Here is a 22,344-nt window from a genome sequence, read left to right as displayed (position 1 = left end):
GAGCTTCCCTGGCTGTAATATAAGCTGATGCTACAGGTTTGCTGATTATTCAATTCTGATGCTAATTGCACTGGTTTCTGTGCTGCCATGTAGTAATTATGTGTATTAATTACTAATCAGCCTTATATTGTGACATTTCTATTCTATGTGTACTGTATATTGTGAGTTGCTCCCTAAGCTCAGTAAGTGACAGCAGCACAGAGCATGTGCAGTGAATCAGCAGAAAAGAAGATGGGGAGCTACTGGGGCATCTTTGGAGACACAGATCTTTACTGCTAAAGGGCTGTGGTTGCCTTGGGCTGGTACAGAAGCACAAAAAATCATGTACAACATTTCTAGCTACTTCTTTAGTTTAACTTTCCTTGTCCTTTAAACATCCCGTGACCGAGTCAGCAGCTGGGGGACTTGTCCTTTGGTTCCTCTACATTACTCTCCGCATTTGCCTCTCCAGATAACATTAGCATTGCCCTCGATGAACTCATTAGAGGCTTTAGAGACTTTTTTTATATTCCCACCAGTCATACAAATCGGTGCCCGGGGAATGCAGAGATTAGCAGAGTTTCCTAATGTGAACAATGGGAATTCAGCTCTGGGTTCTTGGGAAAGGCAGACTCTGGGGCGCAGAGCTTACAGTCTGTATATATACAGTAAAGGTGGCCATAAACTTTAAGATTCACTCGTTTGGCTAGATCACCAAATGAGCAAATCTTCCCTCCGACAGGCCCACCTTGGGTGGACAATATCGTGGTAATGCAATTGTTTGGCCCTAGGGTCAAACTATTGCAACACAATGAAGGGGAAACGAAAAGTCGGAGCAAGGACCTCATCAATGAGCCCAGTGTCGGACTGGGATGCCAGGGGCCCACCAGAAAACTTTAGGCTGAGGGCCCGCCAGAAAACCTTAGGCTGAGGGACGACCAGAAAACTTTAGGCTGAGGGCCAACCAGAAAACCTTAGGCTGAGGGCCCACCAGAAAACCTTAGGTTGAGGGACCACCCGAACACTTTAGGCTGAGGGCCAACCAGAAAACCTTAGCCTAAGGTTTTCTGGTTGGCCCTCACCCTAAGGTTTTCTGGTTGGCCCTCAGCCTAAAGTGTTCTGGTGGTTCCTCAGCCTAAGGTTTTCTGGTTGGCCCTCAGCCTGAGGGACCACCAGAACACTTTAGGCTTAGGGCCAACCAGAAAACCTTAGGCTTAGGGCCCACTAGAAAACCTTAGGCTTAGGGCGAACCAGAAAACCTTAGGCTTAGGGCCAACCAGAAAACCTTAGGCTTAGGGCCCACCAGAAAACCTTAGGCTGAAGGCCAACCAGAAAACCCTAGGCTGAGGGCCCACCAGAAAACCCTAGGCTGAGGGCCCACCAGAAAAACTGAAAACCTTAGACTGAGGGCCAACCAGAAAACCTTAGGTTTTTGAGTGCAGATGTTTGTAACCCTTTCTTTAATGTAGTCTATAGTGAGAATCATTAAATACAGATAAAGGATCCGTTATCCGGAAACCCATTATCCAGAGAGCTCCAGAAAGCTTTTCAAATGATAAAAATTTAAAACCAATTGCAATTTGTCTACATCATACTAACAGTTAATTTAAAGGGGAACAATCCCCCCATATACATACACTGTAGGTCACCCAGTAGATCCTGAGCCTCTGCTGTATGGAAGGGGCACAGACAGAGTTTATTTGGGGAGCTCACTGTTGACGGGGGATTTACAATTGAAATGAAAGAATAACAAGAAGATTTCCCTTATTCTGAGAGGAAGTTGGAGAATTCCGGCAGGGTGTAAATACAGAGGAGCCAGTAGCAGCGGGTGCAGCACCCTGTCATGTCATCCTCAACCCAAGCAAATTTGGCATGGGCGGGCGAATAATCACAAAGGGGTGTTAGATTTGTCTCCTGACCCCAAACCATGTAGCAGACTAAAGCTAATTAGTTTTCAGTTGAAGTCACTTCTCTCACTTCATTGTTTTACACGTGACGTTTTTCCTCCCCCCTGATGCAGCGCTTTATATCTCCAAAGTCTGAATTTTTTTTTTTCAATTATTAGGAATTTTTTTTTTTTACATCACAAAACCACTACAGGTATAGAACCTGATATCCAGAAAGCTGGAGACCTGGGGTTTTCTGGATAACAGATCTTTCTGTAAATTGGATCTTCGTACCTTAAATCTACTAGGAAATCCTGTAAACATTAAATTAACCCAATTTAACCCAGTTTTGCCTCCAATAAGAATTAATTATATCTTAGTTGGGATCAAGTACAAGCGACTGTTTTATTATTACACAGAAAAAGGAAATCATTTTTTAAAAATTAAATTTTTTGGATAAAAAAGAATCTACGGGAGGTGGCCTTTCCATAATTCGGAGCTTTCTGGATAATTGGTTTCACGGATAACGGATCCCATATCTGTAGTAAAAGCTAAAGAATCTATGGGAGGTGGCCTTTCCATAATTCGGAGCTTTCTGGATAATTGGTTTCCCGGATAACGGATCCCACATCTGTACTAAAAGCTAAAGAATCTATGGGAGGTGGCCTTTCCATAATTCGGAGCTTTCTGGATAATTGGTTTCCCGGATAACGGATCCCACATCTGTACTAAAAGCTAACGGCAGTGCAGTAAGTGAGTGACTTTTTTATTGCATGCATAGACTATAACAAAGCTGGGGCAGGAAGAAGTGAGGCCTTGAGGGCAATTGTTTCTTTTATGAACATTTCGCAATAAAAGGTAAAGCAAATAGAGCAAATAGCCTGTCGTATTGTAATTCAAAGGAGCTGCCATTTCCCCTCAATGACGTTGTATTTGCTCTGAGTGCGATGTCTGTGTTCTCCGGTGTAATTGTTTGCGTTGCTTTTCTCCTGCTTCTTCCACAAAGTATGTGAGGAGCAAACAAACTGACATTACAGAGAAATTTGTCATCAGCATCAAAAAAAAAAAAGGTTCTCAAAGAGACTTGAATGTGAGAGAGAAACTGTCATTGTGGGAAGGTTACAGTGTATTTCACATTCCTCTAATGATGACAGTTTGCTTAGAATGCACTCAAACTGGCAAACGGATCTTAAAAACATGGTTTCGGGTGGATCCCAGAGTCTAAGGCGGACAAAGGTCCCTCCGAAATATGTTGGTTATCATCCTGCTGCCATTAATAGAATAAAGATGTTTTAAAGGGGTTGTTCCCCTTTAAATTAACTGTCAGTATGATGTAGAGAGGGATATTCTGAGACAATTTGCAGTTGGTTTTCATTTTTTATTAATTGTGGTTTTTGACTTATTTAGCTTTTTATTCAGCAGCTCTTCAGTTTGCAATTTCAACCATCTGGTTACTAGGGTCTAATCTACCATAGCAACTATGCATTGATTTGAATAAGACTGGAATATGAATAGGAGAGGCCTCAATGGAAAGATGAGTACAGGTACAGGACCTGTTATCCAGAATGCTCGGGACCTGGGGTTTTCTGGATAATGGATTTTTCCGTAATTTGGATCTTCATACCTTAAGTCTACTAGAAAATCATGTAAACATTAAATAAAGCCAATAGGCTGGTTTTGCCTCCAATAAGGATTAATTATATCTTAGTTGGGGTCAGGTCCAGGTATAGGACCTGTTATCCAGAACGCTCCGGACCTGGGATTTTCCGGATAATAGATATTTCCGTAGTTTGGATCTTTAAGTCTATTAGAAAATCATGTAAACATTAAATAAACCCAATAGGCTGGTTTTGCTTCCAATAAGGATTAATTATATCTTAGTCGGGATCAGGTCCAGGTATAGGACCTGTTATCCAGAATGCTCCGGACCTGGGATTTTCTGGATAATAGATATTTCCGTAGTTTGGATGTTAGAAAATCATGGAAACATTAAATAAACCCAATAGGCTGGTTTTGCCTCCAATAAGGATTAATTATATATTAGTTGGGATCAAGTACAAGCTACTGTTTTATTATTACACAGAAAAAAGGAAATCATTTTTTAAAATTTGCATTATTATAATGGAGTCTACGGGAGACGGCCTTTTCGGTAATTCTGAGCTTTCTGGGTAGTGGGTTTCTGGATAATGGATCCCGTACCTGTAAAAACAAGTAGCAATAAAAATAAATAAATAGCCTTACAGAGCATTTGGTTTTTTTTTGTTTTGTTTTTTTTAGATGGGGTCAGTGACCCCGATTTGAAAGCTGGAAAGAGTCGGAAGAAGAAGGCAAATAATTCAAAAAGTAAAAAAAAAAATGAAGGCCAATTGAAAAGTTGCTTAGAATTAGTCATTTTATAACATACTAAAAGTTAACCTAAAGATGAACTCCCCCTCCACACTTAGAGCATGGGTGTCATGCTATCTTTTTGAATATTTTAGGGGTGATTATAGGGTGCTAAGGGGTTTAAGGGGCTGCTCTTTATTCCTTCCCTTGCCCCTCACTCTATAGTTCTCTATTCAAGGGGCTGCAAGTCTCTGCACTCTGAAACATCACTTTATAAAGAGTATAAGAGTGCAGATATCTTTTACACACTGCGTTCTCTTATGCAATTAACCCCCTTTTCCCTGGAGACTGGTCGACCGCTCGAGAACATGCACCTGCTTCATGATAACCAATAGGAGAGCCTGTAGTACATGTGATTGTGGGTACGTCTCTCAATGGTCTCTCAATGCCAAGAGCAATATCCATCACTAGGTAAAGACATTTGGTATTTCTATTGTTCACATTTCAACAACTATTTGAATTGGAGTTTTAGGGCAGAGATTACGTGTCACCATTCCTGTCTGACTAAAATGTTGCCCATTCTTGTGTAATGACAGGTGATCAGGAGTGTTTCTCCACAAGATTACAGAATGTTCTGTTATACAGATAGCTAGAGTCTCAGCTGCCATAAAGCAGGACAGGACTGCTGCTTACAATGGGGATCAGATAGGATCTGTGCAGCCACTGGGACAGAATGTTCTGTTATACAGATAGCTAGAATCTCAGCTGCCATAAAGCAGGACAGGTCTGCTGCTTACAATGAGGATCAGATAGGATCTGTGCAGCCACTGGGACTGAATGCTCTGTTATACAGATAGATAGAATCTCAGCTGCCATAAAGCAGGACAGGACTGCTGCTTACAATGGGGATCAGATAGGATCTGTGCAGCCACTGGGACAGAATGTTCTGTTATACAGATAGCTAGAATCTCAGCTGCCATAAAGCAGGACAGGACTGCTGCTTACAATGGGAATCAAATAGGATCTGTGCAGCCACTGGGACAGAATGCTCTGTTATACAGATAGCTAGAATCTCAGCTGCCATAAAGCAGGACAGGACTGCTGCTTACAATGGGGATCAGATAGGATCTGTGCAGCCACTGGTACAGAATGTTCTGTTATACAGATAGCTAGAATCTCAGCTGCCATAAAGCAGGACAGGTCTGCTGCTTACAATGAGGATCAGATAGGATCTGTGCAGCCACTGGGACTGAATGCTCTGTTATACAGATAGCTAGAATCTCAGCTGCCATAAAGCAGGGCAGGACTGCTGCTTACAATGGGGATCAGATAGGAACTGTGCAGCCACTGGGACAGAATGCTCTGTTATACAGATAGCTAGAATCTCAGCTGCCATAAAGCAGGACAGGACTGCTGCTTACAATGGGGATCAGATAGGATCTGTGCAGCCACTGGTACAGAATGTTCTGTTATACAGATAGCTAGAATCTCAGCTGCCATAAAGCAGGACAGGTCTGCTGCTTACAATGAGGATCAGATAGGATCTGTGCAGCCACTGGGACTGAATGCTCTGTTATACAGATAGCTAGAATCTCAGCTGCCATAAAGCAGGGCAGGACTGCTGCTTACAATGGGGATCAGATAGGAACTGTGCAGCCACTGGGACAGAATGCTCTGTTATACAGATAGCTAGAATCTCAGCTGCCATAAAGCAGGACAGGTCTGCTGCTTACAATGAGGATCAGATAGGATCTGTGCAGCCACTGGGACTGAATGCTCTGTTATACAGATAGCTAGAATCTCAGCTGCCATAAAGCAGGACAGGACTGCTGCTTACAATGGGGATCAGATAGGATCTGTGCAGCCACTGGGACTGAATGCTCTGTTATACAGATAGCTAGAATCTCAGCTGCCATAAAGCAGGGCAGGACTGCTGCTTACAATGGGGATCAGATAGAATCTGTGCAGCCACTGGGATAGAATGGTGTGTTGCTTTAGCAAAAAGGTTTGTTGTCCCCTTTAAATGAAACACATTGGCTTGAATAGTATGAGAATAAAAATTCATGCATTAGTCCAGTTCCATTGGCAGGAACACTTCGCATACTCACAGATAGTGAGAGAGCCCTGGCTGAAGGCCACAGGCAGGCAATTAAATTCTTTAGAAGTCTCTGCTCTGTACAATGTAATTCAGACACTCGCTGAGCCACACGCTGCTCCTGACGCTCTCGTCCCAGATTGCGCCCCTCCGAGAGGCCCATTAAAATGGTATTTACGTCTCTCCGGCCAGACAAAGATCTCCTCTCGTACATTTCAAAGACTTTTTCTTCTCAATACGGTTTAATTTTTTTTTTTTAAGTCACATTTGTAAAAGCATTTTTGTTTGTAAAGCGGGAGCCTTATTTTTGTCGGAAAAGTCACTCGCGTCACAACAGACGAATGTCAACATTATTCGGCTGCCCATTGACTTTAACGCCACCATCAAAATTGACGCGAGCGTCAAAATTCGCATATTTTTCTCAGTGTTGCGAATTTTGCGGGAAATTCGCGACTTTTTCGGCGAAGCAAAATGGGACAAATTCGTCCATCACTAGTTGTAACCCCATTTTGGCTAAAAATCGTCCTTCCCAGCAAGATATGATAAAACATGGGTCACATCAGACTCTCTAGCCCAAGATGGGCCTTCCCTAAGTGGAAGAGCTGAGGGTGCTGTGCAACTACACCTCTCTTGCTTTTATGTAGAACCACAGGGTTAATACTCACCAGCAATGAGGTGGTATTAAGGTGGATTTAAGATCCCCTACAACTGGATCAGAGAGAAGAATATAGCCACAATCCCTCTTTAGTACTGGGGTCCAAGCAGAGTCTGGGGAGAGCTACTCCCTTCTATCTCTCCTGGGTGGGGCTACACCTATCTCTCCCGGGTGGAGCTACTCCCTTCTATCTCTCCTGGGTGGGGCTGCTCCCTTCTATCTCTCCCGGGTGGAGCTACTCCCTTCTATCTCTCCTGGGTGGAGCTACTCCCTTCTATCTCTTCTGGGTGGAGCTACTCCCTACTATATCTCCTGGGTGGAGCTACTCCCTTCTAGCTCTCCTGGGTGGAGCTACTCCCTTCTAGCTCTCCTGGGTGGAGCTACTCCCTTCTAGCTCTCCTGGTTGGAGCGTAGGCTGCTCTTTATAGCTATTCCTGACTATCTCACATTACTGGAACGTTGTTTTAAACTATAGCTAGTCCTGTAACTCACTGTATTGTGGTCACGGGGTTCCTTTTCGCCGACTTTCAGTGGTTACTACTCTTAGGGGGTTATTTCCTAAACTCCGTGATTTTTTTTAATAAAATTGGACTTTTAAAAAATCACGTATTTTTCGGAATTTATTAAACCCTGAGGATGGAAAAGTCAGAGTCTGAAAATCCGGCATCTCAGACCTGTCGAGGTTGCATATAAGTCAATGGGAGAAGTCCCAATGATTTTTTGATGTGCTCTGGATTTTGTGCAATACTCAGAAGTTTTTGGAGTTTTCAGGTGAAAATTCCAAAAATATTGTTAAAATCTGATGAAAAAAATCATGAAAATCTGATTTTTTCTTTCCGCAAAACTAATTTTCGGGAAAATGTAATAATAAATAAACGTAAAAAACCCGAGAGTATTTGATTGGAGTTTGTAGCAGAAAATATTGAGGTAAATTTGGACTTTGATAAATAACCCCCTAAGAAGTAATTACTACTTGAAGAGACAATAACCTGGATATGTAGATTAAAAAATATGAAACACGGGCCACTGCCAGTACCTACGGAACTAGTAGGGATTTAAAGGGGTTGTTGACCTTTAAATTAACTTTTAGGGGCAGATTTATCAAAGGTCAAGGTGAATTTTCGAATGAAAAAAAATCTAATTTCGATCTATTTTTTGTGTACCTCGACAAGGGAATATTCCAAATTCAATTAGAATTTGAAAAAAAATTGAATATCGAAATTCATCATGTACTGTCTCTTTAAAAATTCGACTTCGACCATTCGCCATCTAAAACCTGCCGAATTGCTGTATTAGCCTGTGGGGGACCTCCTGGAACCTATTTGGAGTCAATTGGTGGACTTTGAAAAAAAATCGAATTCAATTGAATGCGATATTCGTACGATTCGGCCAAATATGGACCTATTCGATCAAAAACTGACCTATTCAACCAAAAAAAAAACTTTGACTTAATTTCGGTTGGTCTTTTTGAATTCGAATTTCGAAGTTTTTTTCAATTAGAAATTGGACCCTTGATAAATATACCCCTTAGTATGATGTAGAGAGTGATATTCCGAGACAATTTGCAGTTGGTTTTCATTGTTTATTATTGGTGGTTCTTGAGTTATTTAGTTTTTTATTCAGCAGCTCTCCAGTTTGCAGTGTCAGAAATTTAGTTGCTAGGGTCCAAATTACCATAGCAACCATGTATTGTTGTGAATAGGATACTGGATTATGAAGGCCTGAATAGAAAAATAGATACTAAAAAGTGCCAATAACTATTAATTTTGTTGCCTTACAGAGCACTTGTTTTTTAGATGGGGTCAGTGACCCCCATTTGAAAGCTGAAAAGAGTCAAAAGAAGGAAAATAATTATTTTTAAAAACTATAAAAAGATAGATGCTTAGACTTGGCTATTCTGTAACATATGTAGAGCTAACTTCAAGATGAATCACCCCTTTAAAGCAATAGGGACTATTATTAACCCTATGTGTCCCTACAATGTTAGAAGAAATGTGCTGAGCAGCTGCCATGACAGTGTTCTGTTCTGTAAGTGACAGTTGCTCTTGGCTGGGGAGGGAAGGTATTGCAGAGAGGGGGAATGAGTATATTGAGAGAGGGAGGCCAGCGAATGTCACCGTTCAGCAACCTCAGGGACCAGATACTGGGAAGGACATTTGCAGCTCGATCAAGTTGCAGGTGACAGTTGGAGGACATTTGGATTTTTGTTACAAGATTAAAACATTCTAGCAACATTTAGCATTCTACTGTCCTGTCAAATGGAGAAGATAATGACGTTTATAAGCAGTGTATCGTATTCCATGTATTTGCTTTCATGTATATTTATACACTGTATTACAGGTATATAGTTTGTTGTGAGCGTATTGGTTAAAGCCGTCATATTGTTAGTTTAGGATTAGTGTATGGCTTAGTTTATGCACAGACCTTTCATTCTCTGTGTGTTTGAGGATTTAAGAAGTCATATTTGAGTTACCTGACCTGTATAACTCAGCCTGCAGCCTTGCGCCTTTATATGGTCACAGAACAACCCCTCAGTGACTTCTAATATCCTTATCATTTACAGTAGGGGGTACATTATCCCTTATAATACATGAGTGATACTCACAGTTCCCTGTATAACTCAGCCTGCAGCCTTGTGCCTTTATATGGTCACAGAACAACCCCTCAGTGACTTCTAATATCCTTATCATTTACAGTAGGGGGTACATTATCCCTTATAATACATGAGTGATACTCACAGTTCCCTGTATAACTCAGCCTGCAGCCTTGTGCCTTTATATGGTCTCAGAACAACCCCTCAGTGACTTCTAATATCCTTATCATTTACAGTAGGGGGTACATTATCCCTTATAATACATGAGTGATACTCAGAGTTCCCTGTATAACTCAGCCTGCAGCCTTGTGCCTTTATATGGTCACAGAACCCCTCAGTGACTTCTAATATCCTTATCATTTACAGTAGGGGGTACATTATCCCTTATAATACATGAGTGATACTCAGAGTTCCCTGTATAACTCAGCCTGCAGCCTTGTGTCTTTATATGGTCACAGAACAACCCCTCAGTGACTTCTAATATCCTTATCATGTACAGTAGGGGGGTACATTATCCCTTATAATACATGAGTGATACTCAGAGCTCCCTATATAACTCAGCCTGCAGCCTTGTGCCTTTATATGGTCACAGAACAACTCCTCAGTGACTTCTAATATCCTTATCATTTACAGTAGGGGGTACATTATCCCTTATAATACATGAGTGATACTCAGAGTTCCCTGTATAACTCAGCCTGCAGCCTTGTGCCTTTATATGGTCACAGAACAACCCCTCAGTGACTTCTAATATCCTTATCATTTACAGTAGGGGGTACATTATCCCTTATAATACATGAGTGATACTCAGAGTTCCCTGTATAACTCAGCCTGCAGCCTTGTGCTTTTATATGGTCACAGAACAACCCCTCAGTGACTTCTAATATCCTTATCATTTACAGTAGGGGGTACATTATCCCTTATAATACATGAGTGATACTCAGAGCTCCCTGTATAACTCAGCCTGCAGCCTTGTGCCTTTATATGGTCACAGAACCCCTCAGTGGCTTCTAATATCCTTATCATTTACAGTAGGGGGTACATTATCCCTTATAATACATGAGTGATACTCAGAGCTCCCTGTATAACTCAGCCTGCAGCCTTGTGCCTTTATATGGTCACAGAACCCCTCAGTGGCTTCTAATATCCTTATCATTTACAGTAGGGGGTACATTATCCCTTATAATACATGAGTGATACTCAGAGTTCCCTGTATAACTCAGCCTGCAGCCTTGTGTCTTTATATGGTCACAGAACAACCCCTCAGTGACTTCTAATATCCTTATCATGTACAGTAGGGGGGTACATTATCCCTTATAATACATGAGTTCCCTCTATCACTCACTCTGCAGCCTTGTGCAGTCCCAGCTTTAGGCCAGTCAGGTTAAGACTTTGGGTGACTTTTTTATTTATTATATGGATAAAACTGCTCCTATGTTTTGCATGTATGTGTGCTGGGGGCTGCATACCTCCCAATATTTTGGAAATAGAAAGGGAGATAAAAAGATTTTGCAACAAAAATGTTTAGACCACACCCTCCTTAAGTGCCATGTTAATTTTACAAAACTTGGCAGGTTATGAAAGTTTTGAACACATTTCTGTGGTTTTTAGGTGTTATTAGAGTTTTTTTTTAAGGTGAATTGCCCTGTAAGCTGCAGGGCACAGTTTCCCCAAGAGATCTGCTTATCTTAAATTGTTACAATTGTTTCTTTGCTTATCCTAAGTTTTTACAAAAGTATCTAAGTGCACCTGCCACATATTCGGGGCTCTCTGCCAAAAGCCAATTAAGTTTTAGAAACTTTGTATCTTTTTCTGGTTGTTCAAAGAGAAAGTCGGGACATTTCAGTAACATTCTGGGACTGCGGGTTGAGCAATTGCGACTGTTCTTCAAGAAATGGGGCAGTTGGGAGGTTTGGGGCTGTGTTCACATGATGCCAATAGTACATAGGAGTGTGTATATGTGTAAGTGCCAGTGAGAGGTGTGGAAGTATAGTTATCAGTATGTGTGTCTGTCAGGTATTAGTAATAGTGTGTGTTGTCTCTCTGCAATAATCCCTGGCCCCAGGTATGTTCTTACAGATGGAAGTTGTGCTTTGTCTGTAACAATCCTGCCCAGGGGCTTACAATTCAATTAAACTCAGTTCCTTATAAAGGGCAAGGAAGTGAATCTTCATTCAGTTATTTAGCCTTTTATTCAGCAGCTCTCCAGTTTTCATTTTCAGCCATCTGGTTGCTAGGGTCTAAATTACCCTAGCAACCATGCACAGGAATATGAATAGGAGAGGCCTGAATAGAAAGATGAGTAATAAAAAGAAACAATAACAATACATTTGTAGCCTGACAGAACATTTGTTTTTCAGATGGGGTCAGTGACCCCCATTTGAAAGCTGGAAAAAGAGTCAGAAGAAGAAGGAAAATAATTTAAAAAACTATAAAAAAGGAAAAAAAGAAGACCATTGGAAAAGTTGTTTAGAATTGGCCTTTCTGTAACATACTTAACATTAACTTAAAGGGATACTGTCATGGGAAAACATGTTTTTTTCAAAAACACATCAGTTAATAGTGCTACCCCAGCAGACTTCTGCACTGAAATCCATTTCTCAAAAGAGCAAACGGATTTTTTTTATATTCAATTTTGAAATCTGACATGGGGCTAGACATATTGTCAGTTTCCCAGCTGCCCCCAGTCATGTGATTTGTGCCAGCACTTTAGGATGGAACTACTTTCTGACAGGCTGTTATTTCTCTTAATGTAACTGAATGTGTCTCAGTGGGTCCTGGATTTTACTATTGAGTGCTGTTCTTAGATCTACCAGGCAGCTGTTATCTTGTGTTAGGGAGCGGTTATCTGGTTACCTTCCCATTGTTCTGTTGGGGTGGGGGAAGGGAGATGGTGATATCACTCCAACTTGCAGTACAAGTCACATGACTTGGGGCAGCTGGAAACTGACAATATGTCTAGCCCCATGTCAGATTTTAAAATTAAATATCAAAAGATCTGTTTGCTCTTTTGAGTAATGGATTTCAGTGCAGAATTCTGCCTTTGTGTGGCCATCTTAAAGGAGAAGTAAAGCCCGTTGCTAATAAAAAAACCCTACCCTCCATAGTCCCCCTTCCCTGCTCCCCTCCCCCCGCACAGTTGTTCACATAAGCAAATTACCCCTCATTGCAGAGTCAGTCGGGCTCCCGGGCGTCACCTTGCTGCGGTTCGGGAATCTTCGGGTCCCTTCGGCAATTGCCGCTGCTTTCGGTGCATGCACAGTTGTTCGGGACTGGTATATTGTTACAACTGCGCATGCGCCGATACACCGCTTACTTTCTGAAGCTTCTCTAAGCGCTGAAGATGGCGGCCGTGAGCTCCGCTGCGCTGACTGCAATGAGAGTTAATTACCAGATTAGGGGCATTTACTTGTGTGAACACCTGTGCGGGGGGGAGCAGGGAGGGGGGACTATGAAGGGTAGGGGTTTTTATAAACCAGGGGATTTAGTTCTCCTTTAAAGGTGTTGTTCACCTTCAAACAACTAGTTGTTTTCAGACAGATCACCAGAAATTACGACTTTTTCCAATGACCTTCTATATACTATGTGTGACCGTTTTTCTAATATTGAAGTGTAAAGTGTCATTTTTCACCTTCTGAAGCAGCCCTGGTGGAGGGGGGGGGTCGCCGACCCTGTAAACTGTTCTAAATTGATACATTTAGTTGATACATTTCTTATCTTTCTCCCTTCTGAGCAGAATCTCTGGGTTTCATTACAGGCAGCGGTTAGACTTGATACAATAGTTGCTAATACTCCAGAGATAGACTGGGACTGGAGTGGGTGGGGGGGGTCATAAAACTGCAAACATGGCTGCCATGGTCAGTAACCCCAGCAACAAGGCAGCCGTCTGAATGACAGACTTAAAATAGGCGAAATTAACATATTTATAAAACTGGGGACCCACATCACCTGCATAGCCCCGTTCTTTATCTCCCACAAGGTCTAAACCCTACAAGGCTTTTTACTCTTTTACTTTGTTAGACTTTAACCTGTGCAGCAGTCGATGGTGCCGGGATGAAAACCAACCTGTCCCTCGGGCATTCATTCCACTCCTGTCACAAATCCAACTTTTTCCCTGTGAGCCTTTGTCTGTGTTTATTCATTCCCACGCCTTGCAGCGGAGAGCTCACACTCGGTATTTCTGAAGAGCCTTCATTTAGGGCAGCTGGCAGTTTCGCTGAGCGCAGAACCGGCACTGGGGATAAATTATCACATTCTTTACCCTTCCATCGCTCGGATCACCTGTAGAACAATGATGGGAAGTCTGATCTGTCTGTTTTTCTGTAATATTTGATCCCGAGAATAAACCCTCTTCATCATCATCATCATCAGCCAAGTCTTGATTAGCCTCTAACTTTCATTCTACAGCAGAAACAAACCAGTTCTAGTGATGGGCGAATTTCTCCCGTTTTGCTTCACCGAAAAATTTCGAGAATTTCCAGCAAAATGCGAAAATTCACAAAAAAAATCGTGACATTCGAACGTTTTCACGAAGAATTAGTGCAATTGGAACATTTTCACAATAAAATTGAGCATTTCAAACTTCTTCACTAAAATCGAGCAATTCGAACGTTTTCACCAAAAAATCCAGCAATTCCAACGTGTTCACTAAAAAATTGAGCGATTCTAACCTTTTCACGAAATAATCGCACAATTCAAATGTTTTCACGGAAAAATAGTGAATTTCCCAGCGAATTTTCATGGGGGATTCGCAAATTTATTCGCCGGTGGCGAAACTCGGGAATTCTATTATTCTATTATTCGCCTTCTTCTTCTGATTCTTTACAGCTTTCAAATGGGGGTCACTGACCCCATCTAAAAAAAGGCAAATGCTTTGTAAAGCTACACATTTAGGGGCAGATTTATCAAGGGCCGAAGTGAAAATTAGAATGAAAAAAATTAGAATTTCAAGCTATTTTTTGTGTACTTCAACTAGGGAATAGTCCAAATTTGATTTCGATATTCAAAAATACGAAATTTATCATGTACTGTCTCTTTAAAAATTCGACTTCAACCATTCGGCATCTAAAACCTGCCGAGTTGCTGTTTTAGCCTATGGGGGACCTCCTAGAACCTATTTGGAGTCAATTAAAGTTTGTTTTTTTTTTTTTTTGATTTGTGCTATGTGCTAATGTGCTATTACTTTGATTCGTACGATTCGAATTCAAACGAAAACGGCCATTCACCCAAAAAAAATGTATTATTTCGTTTTTTTTTAATTACATTTCGGTTGTTCTTTTTTATTTGAATTTCGAATTTTTTTATTTGAAATTCAACCCTTGATATATCTGCTCCTATTGTTATTGCTACTTTATTTGTCTTATCTTTCTATTAAGGCCCTTCTCATATTCCAGTCTCTTATTCAAATCAATTCATGGTTACTAGGGTAATTTGGACCCTAGCAACCAGATTGTTTAAAATGAGTTGGATAAAAAGCTAAATAACCACAAATAATAAAAAAAAATGAAAACCAATTGCAAATTGTTTCAGAATATCACTCTCTACATCATACTAACAGTTAATTTAAAGTGAACAACAAGAAGAAAAGGCATTGATACACAATTGAGTTTTGCACAGGCTCCCCAACTGCAACAACCAGACTCCCCCAAAATAGCTCTGCTCCCCTTTACATTATCTGTTTATTCTGGTACAGGTATGGGATCCGTTATCTGGAAACCCGTTATCCAGAGAGCTCCGAATTACGGAATGGCCGACTCCATTTTATTAAAATAATCAAAAAATTTTTTAAATTATTTCCTTTTTCTCTGTAGTAAATTATTTCCTTTTTCTCTGTAGTAATATATATCCCCGAATCCTTCGTTGAAGATTTGGCCGAATACCGAACCAAATCTGAATTTGCATATGCAAATTAGAGGCGGGAAAGGAAAAAGTCCAGCCTATTCCTTCCCTGGGTTTATCTACTCAGAGTCCAGCCTATATGAAAATGTTTTACTTCCTTGTTTTGAGATGAAAAGTCACGTGATTTCCCTTTCCACACCTAATTTACATATGCAAATTAGGATTCAGATTTGGTTCGGCCACACACAAGGATTCGCCGAATACGAATCCTGCAGAAAAATACCAAATCCTGGATTCGGTGCATCCCTAGTACATTGTACTTGATCCCAACTAAGATATAATTAATCCTTATTGGAAGCAAAACCAGTCTATTGGGTTTATTTAATGTTTACATGATTTTCTAGTAGACTTAAGGTATGAAGATCCAAATTACAGAAAGACCCGTTATCTGGAAAACCCCATGTCCCATGAAAACCCCATGTTCCGAGCATTCTGTATAACAGGTCCCATACCTGTATTGCCTTTCCTGTTATTACAGGTCAATATGTCCGACCCTGGGCTAGATTATGGCCAACAGACGGCTGGTTTGCACCGTTACGTTGGCGCTGAAGGGGTTAACATGTACTTTTTTGTGTATTCTGAAGTGGCTTGTTTGTTGCCTTGTGTCGAGATGTGAAGAATGGAAATACAAGCGCCTTTCAGAGCTGTGTGAATGCAGCACTAACAACCACAGGCATGTTTTTTGTGGAGATAAGAATTCTGCGTTTGACATACGCTGCGGTGCCTAACAATCATTACCAGCACGTGTAGCGAAGCACAAAAACTGCCAACTGCAACACGTTCCCACAAAAGCACCGAGGGTTCCTGCTCAAAAGAGCGCACAGCCGACCCCTTTCACTGGCTTGGAATTCTGCCTGATAAAGGGACACAAATAATATGTTGAAAAGCTTGCTTCTCTTTTTTTATATATTACATCATAAATGGATCAGATTTGAACATAAAATACTTTCTACTTTTTGTGAATTATGTATAACAATACAACTTTCTTTAGCTCAGTGCTAAATGCTTAAATTCCCAGCCTAGCCATGGCTTTAACTGTTCCCAATCCAGCCTATCCCTTCCCTGGTTTTATCTGCTCAGAGTCCAGCCTATTCCTTCTCTGGTTTTATCTACTCAGAGTCCAGCCTATTCCTTCCCTGGTTTTATCTGCTCAGAGTCCAGCCTATTCCTTCCCTGGTTTTATCTGCTCAGAGTCCAGCCTATTCCTTCCCTGATTTTATCTGCTCAGAGCCCAGCCTATTCCTTCCCTGATTTTATCTACTCAGAGTCCAGCCTATTCCTTCTCTGGTTTTATCTGCTCAGAGTCCAGCCTATTCCTTCCCTGATTTTATCTACTCAGAGCCCAGCCTATTCCTTCCCTGGTTTTATCTACTCAGAGTCCAGCCTATATTTTCCCTGGTTTTATCTGCTCAGAGTCCAGCCTGTTCCTTCCCTGGTTTTATCTACTCAGAGTCCAGCCTATTCCTTCCCTGGTTTTACCTGCTCAGAGTCCAGCCTATTCCTTCCCTGGTTTTATCTGCTCAGAGTCCAGTCTATTCCTTCCCTGGTTTTATCTGCTCAGAGTCCAGTCTATTCCTTCCCTGGTTTTATCTGCTCAGAGTCCAGCCTATTCCTTCCCTGGTTTTACCTGCTCAGAGTCCAGTCTATTCCTTCCCTGGTTTTATCTGCTCAGAGTCCAGTCTATTCCTTCCCTGGTTTTATCTGCTCAGAGTCCAGTCTATTCCTTCCCTGGTTTTATCTGCTCAGAGTCCAGCCTATTCCTTCCCTGGTTTTATCTGCTCAGTCCAGCCTATATTTTCCCTGGTTTTATCTACTCATAGTCCAGCCTATTCCTTCCCTGGTTTTATCTGCTCAGAGTCCAGCCTATTTATTCCCTGGTTTTATCTGCTCAGTCCAGCCTATATTTTCCCTGGTTTTATCTACTCATAGTCCAGCCTATTCCTTCCCTGGTTTTATCTGCTCAGAGTCCAGCCTATATTTTCCCTGGTTTTATCTGCTCAGAGTCCAGCCTATATTTTCCCTGGTTTTATCTACTCAGAGTTCAGCCTATCCCTTCTGTGGTGTGTTTACCTCCAGCCACCAGAGGGCTTCAGTCGATAATAATAAGTGTTTATGTAGTTCTTATCTTTAGACTCTTGTTGGTTCAGGAACGGAGATACAGCCATGAGGCTCCACTGATGTGTACTATCACTACTCTGAATAAAAGTCTAAAGATAAGAACTACATAAACACTTATTATTATCGACTGAAGCCCTCTGGTGGCTGGAGGTAAACACACCACACCTTCTTTGGGTTTAGTTGCTCAGAATCCAGCCTATACCTTCAATGGCTTTAACCTTTGAGTCCAGCATATTCTTTCCCTGGCTTTAACTGTGTGGAGTCCAGCCCATCCATTCTCTGGGTTTAACTGCTCAGAATCCAGCTTATCCATTCAGTGGGTTTAGTTGCTCAGACTCTAGCCTATCCCTTCTCTGGGTTTAACATGCTCAAAGTCCAGCCAATATTTTCCCTGGCTCTAACTACTCAGAGTGCAGCCTATCCCTTCCCTGGGTTTAGTTGCTCAGAATCCAGCCTATTCCTTATTATTTTTTGTTTTAATACTTGGGACGGTGGGAGTATTATAATTTGCATGGGAAACCCTCGCTGTTGCTTTTTCCCCACAATACTGTTGCAATACTGTTTCTGTTACAAGGAGCCGCCTCTCTGGCTCTTACAGATAAGGAAAATACTGATCTGGCCCCTCTTGTGTTTTTGCTCAGATTCCTGTGGCACCAGATATAGGAAACACTGAGCAACACTCGTCTGTGGATCCCCTGGAATTTCAGGCAGAAGTTTTAACGGAAGCCGTCGCATGTAAAGGTAAAAATAAACACAATTAATATAAATGCGACTTACCTATTGGCTGTATTATTATTAGGGATGCACCGCATCCAGGATTCAGTTCAGGATTCTGCCTTTTTCACCCCAAATTTGCATATGCGAATTAGGATTCAGTTTGGTATTCGGACGAATCTTTCACAAAGGATTCGGCCGAATCCCCGGATCTGGTGCATCCCTAATTATTATTCCTCCTGGTGTCAAGCAGGGTGAGGTTTATTGGGGAGTTGGTGAAGGTGTGACAAGCTCATGCAATTGCTGAATGGTTGTTGGCAAGTAGGGTGCAATAAATAGAAGGAATTTGGGGGTGCAGGGGTGTGTGTTTGTGCTGAACATTTTGTGGCAATATTCTTCTATGTTGTGATGTAGATATGAGCTTCATGCACTCCATTCCTCAGTGTGTAACCGTAGTTCAAGGAGCAGAAATCAGGAATTTTGCCCTACTTTTTGCTCTTGTGCAATTGTGCACAATTCAGGCCTTTACCATTGGGCAGTTGATCCTGCAATAAACACTCACTACAATAAACACTCACTACAATAAACACTCACTGCAATAAACACTCACTACGATACACACTCACTACAATCAACACTCACTACAATCAACACTCACTACGATAAACACTCACTGCAATAAACACTCACTACAATAAACACTCACTACAATAAACACTCACTACGATAAACACTCACTACGATAAACACTCACTACAATAAACACTCACTACAATAAACACTCACTACGATAAACACTCACTACAATAAACACTCACTACAATAAACACTCACTACAATAAACACTCACTACGATAAACACTCACTACGATAAACACTCACTACAATAAACACTCACTACGATAAACACTCACTACGATAAACACTCACTACAATAAACACTCACTACAATAAACACTCACTACAATAAACACTCACTACTATAAACACTCACTACAATAAAGACTCATTACAATAAACACTCACTGCAATAAACACTCACTGCAATAAACACTCACTACATTAAACACTCACTACGATAAACACTCACTACAATAAACACTCACTACAATAAACAATCACTACGATAAACACTCACTACGATAAACACTCACTACGATAAACACTCACTACAATCAACACTCACTATGATCAACACTCACTATGATCAACACTCACTACGATAAACACTCACTACGATAAACACTCACTACAATAAACACTCACTACAATAAACACTCACTACAATAAACACTCACTACAATAAACACTCACTACAATAAACACTCACTACAATAAACACTCACTACAATAAACACTCACTACAATAAACACTCACTACGATAAACACTCACTACAATAAACACTCACTACAATAAACACTCACTACAATAAACACTCACTATGAAAAACACTCACTATGAAAAACACTCACTACAATAAACACTCACTACAATAAACACTCACTACAATAAACACTCACTACAATAAACACTCACTACAATCAACACTCACTGCAATAAACACTCACTGCAATAAACACTACAATGCAGACGGCCATATAGAAATGACCTTTGTTTTTTTCTTAGAACCTGAGTTTTGAATCATTTTTCTTTATCCTACATCTCTGTAGCTTGCCATTTAAGCTGCTATCTGGCTCCCGGTGTGACAGACTGTGGGAGATTGCCAGTATTACGGATGGCAGACTGGGATAAGGCTGGGATAGAAAGATAAGAAATAAACTAATGAGAATAAAATCAGCAGCCACGGAATAAATGAAGCTGAGTAAATGTCTTGTGTCGACAATATACCTAGTGTAAGAGGAAGGTTAACTTCTCCTTTAATATCTGCTCCAGGGCAAATGCCTTATAAGTGTCCTTAAACAGCCACTACATTTATGTTTCACTCTCCTTTTGTCTACTTGAAAGAAAACGTGAAGCTATTAGCCGGCGTTGCTTGCAGTTTCAGCCTTGCAGAAAACTCCACTGTGATATCACCCCTAATAACTCTCCGGTAATTGTATATAATTAGCAACCCTTTTATTTCCTGCAAACCTAAGCTCTGCTCACCCTTGCAACATGTGCAGTGTTGATTTCAGTGAAAATAAACCCTGTTTATGGGCGAGATTTATCCCACAATCATTACATATCACATAAAGGAGGTATAAAACTGCCGGGCTTTAAGTTGCTCCTTTTGCTGCTGCCTCTATTCTGAGTGGCTGTTTCTTTTCTATGACTGTAACCCATAGTGGAGCCTTATGGTAACAATCAGCGTGGGCTCGCGGCCTTCATACGCTGCCTTCTCTGGCACTGGATTGTTTTTTGGGTTGGAACCAGGTGGCGACTTTTCAAAGGCTGCTTCGTTCCAACAGAGGGAACTGGGCGTCCAAACCCAAAACGTTCCAAGCCTGTCTGACATCTGACACATGCCGAGAACATGTTGCTGAAAGAGAAAGTGCCAGACCCAAGGGGATGTCAGACGTTTAATGATAAACAATATGGGGTCCATTTAAAGGGGTAGGGATTGGGATGTCCTCTACTTTATTGAGTGATTTTTGTTATTGATGCTGAGTGCATTTGCAATGGAGCTGTTTCAGGTAGGAAGGTGCTTGGGTTCGATGATTCCTGGACTTTTTCCACCTACGTGAAGCTATGGTCAGAGAATATATTTGTATAGTCCAAGATCAGCCCTATATACAGTTGGTGCTGGAGAAGATCTTCAATGCATTTCCTTAGCAGATGGGTTTTCAGAATGTTCTTGATTTATGGGGTATGTGGGAAATATGGAGAGGGAGAATGTTCCAGAGATATGGAGTCAGGTCTGGGCCCGTGTAGAATGTAGAAAAGATAGGAGGGAGGCTGAAGTGCGTAGGAGTGGGGGCTGGAGCATGTGAGGAGCTTGCTGGAAGGTCACCTCCAGGGTAGGGAGGAGGATCTTGAGGTTGGAAGTGGATGGGGAGGCAGAAGATAAGGCATATCTTGGCAGTAGCTCTGATTTGGTGAGGTCCTTGCAAAACAGGCGATAGAGGTGCCTCACTATCTTCTTACTTAAAGGAACGGTAACACAAAAAACTGAAATTCAGTGAATAAAGTACCTCCTGTTGTAAAATATAAGGATATTATACTGTAAGTTACAGAGGAGTTCCGTGACCGTATAAAAGCAGCAGGCAAAAGGCCGAGTGCTTTTATACAGGTCATGGAACTCCGAGGTGACTTCTAATAGCCTCATATTTTGCAACAGGGGGTACTTTATTTATTATAATACACAAGTTTCAGTGAGTCATGTGACAGAAATGACATCACTAAGCTCCAATTATAGCGACGACATCACTAAGCACCGTTTATAAGGATATAATTTACAGGATATTCATGGATCTTGTGTATTATAAAACTAGAATTTACTGTTGTTCTGCACTTGTACAGCTGCTGTGTTTGCTTCAGAAACACTACTATAGTTTATATAAACAAGCTGCTGTGTAGCCATGGGGGCAGCCATTCAAGCACAGGATACACAGTAGATAACAGATAACTACTACTATAGTTTATATAAACAAGCTACTGTGTAGCCATGGGGGCAGCCATTCAAGCACAGGATACACAGTAGATAACAGATAAGTACTACTATAGTTTATATAAACAAGCTGCTGTCTAGCCATGGGGGCAGCCATTCAAGCACAGGATACACAGTAGATAACAGATAAGAACTAAGTGTTTATATAAACTATAGTAGTACTTATCTGTTATCTACTGTGTATCCTGTGCTTGAATGGCTGCACCCATGACTACGCAGCAGCTTGTTTATATAAACTATAGTAGTACTTATCTGTTATCTACTGTGTATCCTGTGCTTCAATGGCTACCCTCATTGCTACACAGCAGCTTGTTTATATAAACTATAGTAGTACTTATCTGTTATCTACTGTGTATCCTGTGCTTGAATGGCTGCCCTCATTGCTACACAGCAGCTTGTTTATATAAACTATAGTAGTACGTATCTGTTATCTACTGTGTATCCTGTGCTTGAATGGCTGCCCTCATTGCTACAC

At 41.2% G+C, this 22,344-nt stretch overlaps 1 protein-coding gene across 4 annotated transcripts in view; it reads left to right on the top strand.

The window, feature by feature from the left end:
• Positions 1 to 22,344, top strand: part of st3gal1.L (ST3 beta-galactoside alpha-2,3-sialyltransferase 1 L homeolog) — an 86,832-nt gene that overhangs the window by 19,563 nt on the left and 44,925 nt on the right. For 3 of the 4 annotated variants that reach the window (XM_018268276.2, XM_018268277.2, XM_041566655.1), the window contains one exon: positions 18,188 to 18,287. The exons of the other annotated variant lie outside the window; for it this stretch is intronic. The gene's annotated coding sequence lies outside the window, so the exon portion shown is untranslated. The remainder of the gene's footprint in view (positions 1 to 18,187; positions 18,288 to 22,344) is intronic. 4 annotated transcript variants of the gene reach the window in all.

Source organism: Xenopus laevis, chromosome 6L, assembly GCF_017654675.1.
Source record: "Xenopus laevis strain J_2021 chromosome 6L, Xenopus_laevis_v10.1, whole genome shotgun sequence".
In the NCBI taxonomy this organism is placed as follows: Eukaryota; Metazoa; Chordata; class Amphibia; order Anura; family Pipidae; genus Xenopus; species Xenopus laevis.
The sequence above is the reverse complement of the archived record's forward strand: the minus strand, read 5'-3'. Positions and strand labels throughout refer to the sequence as shown.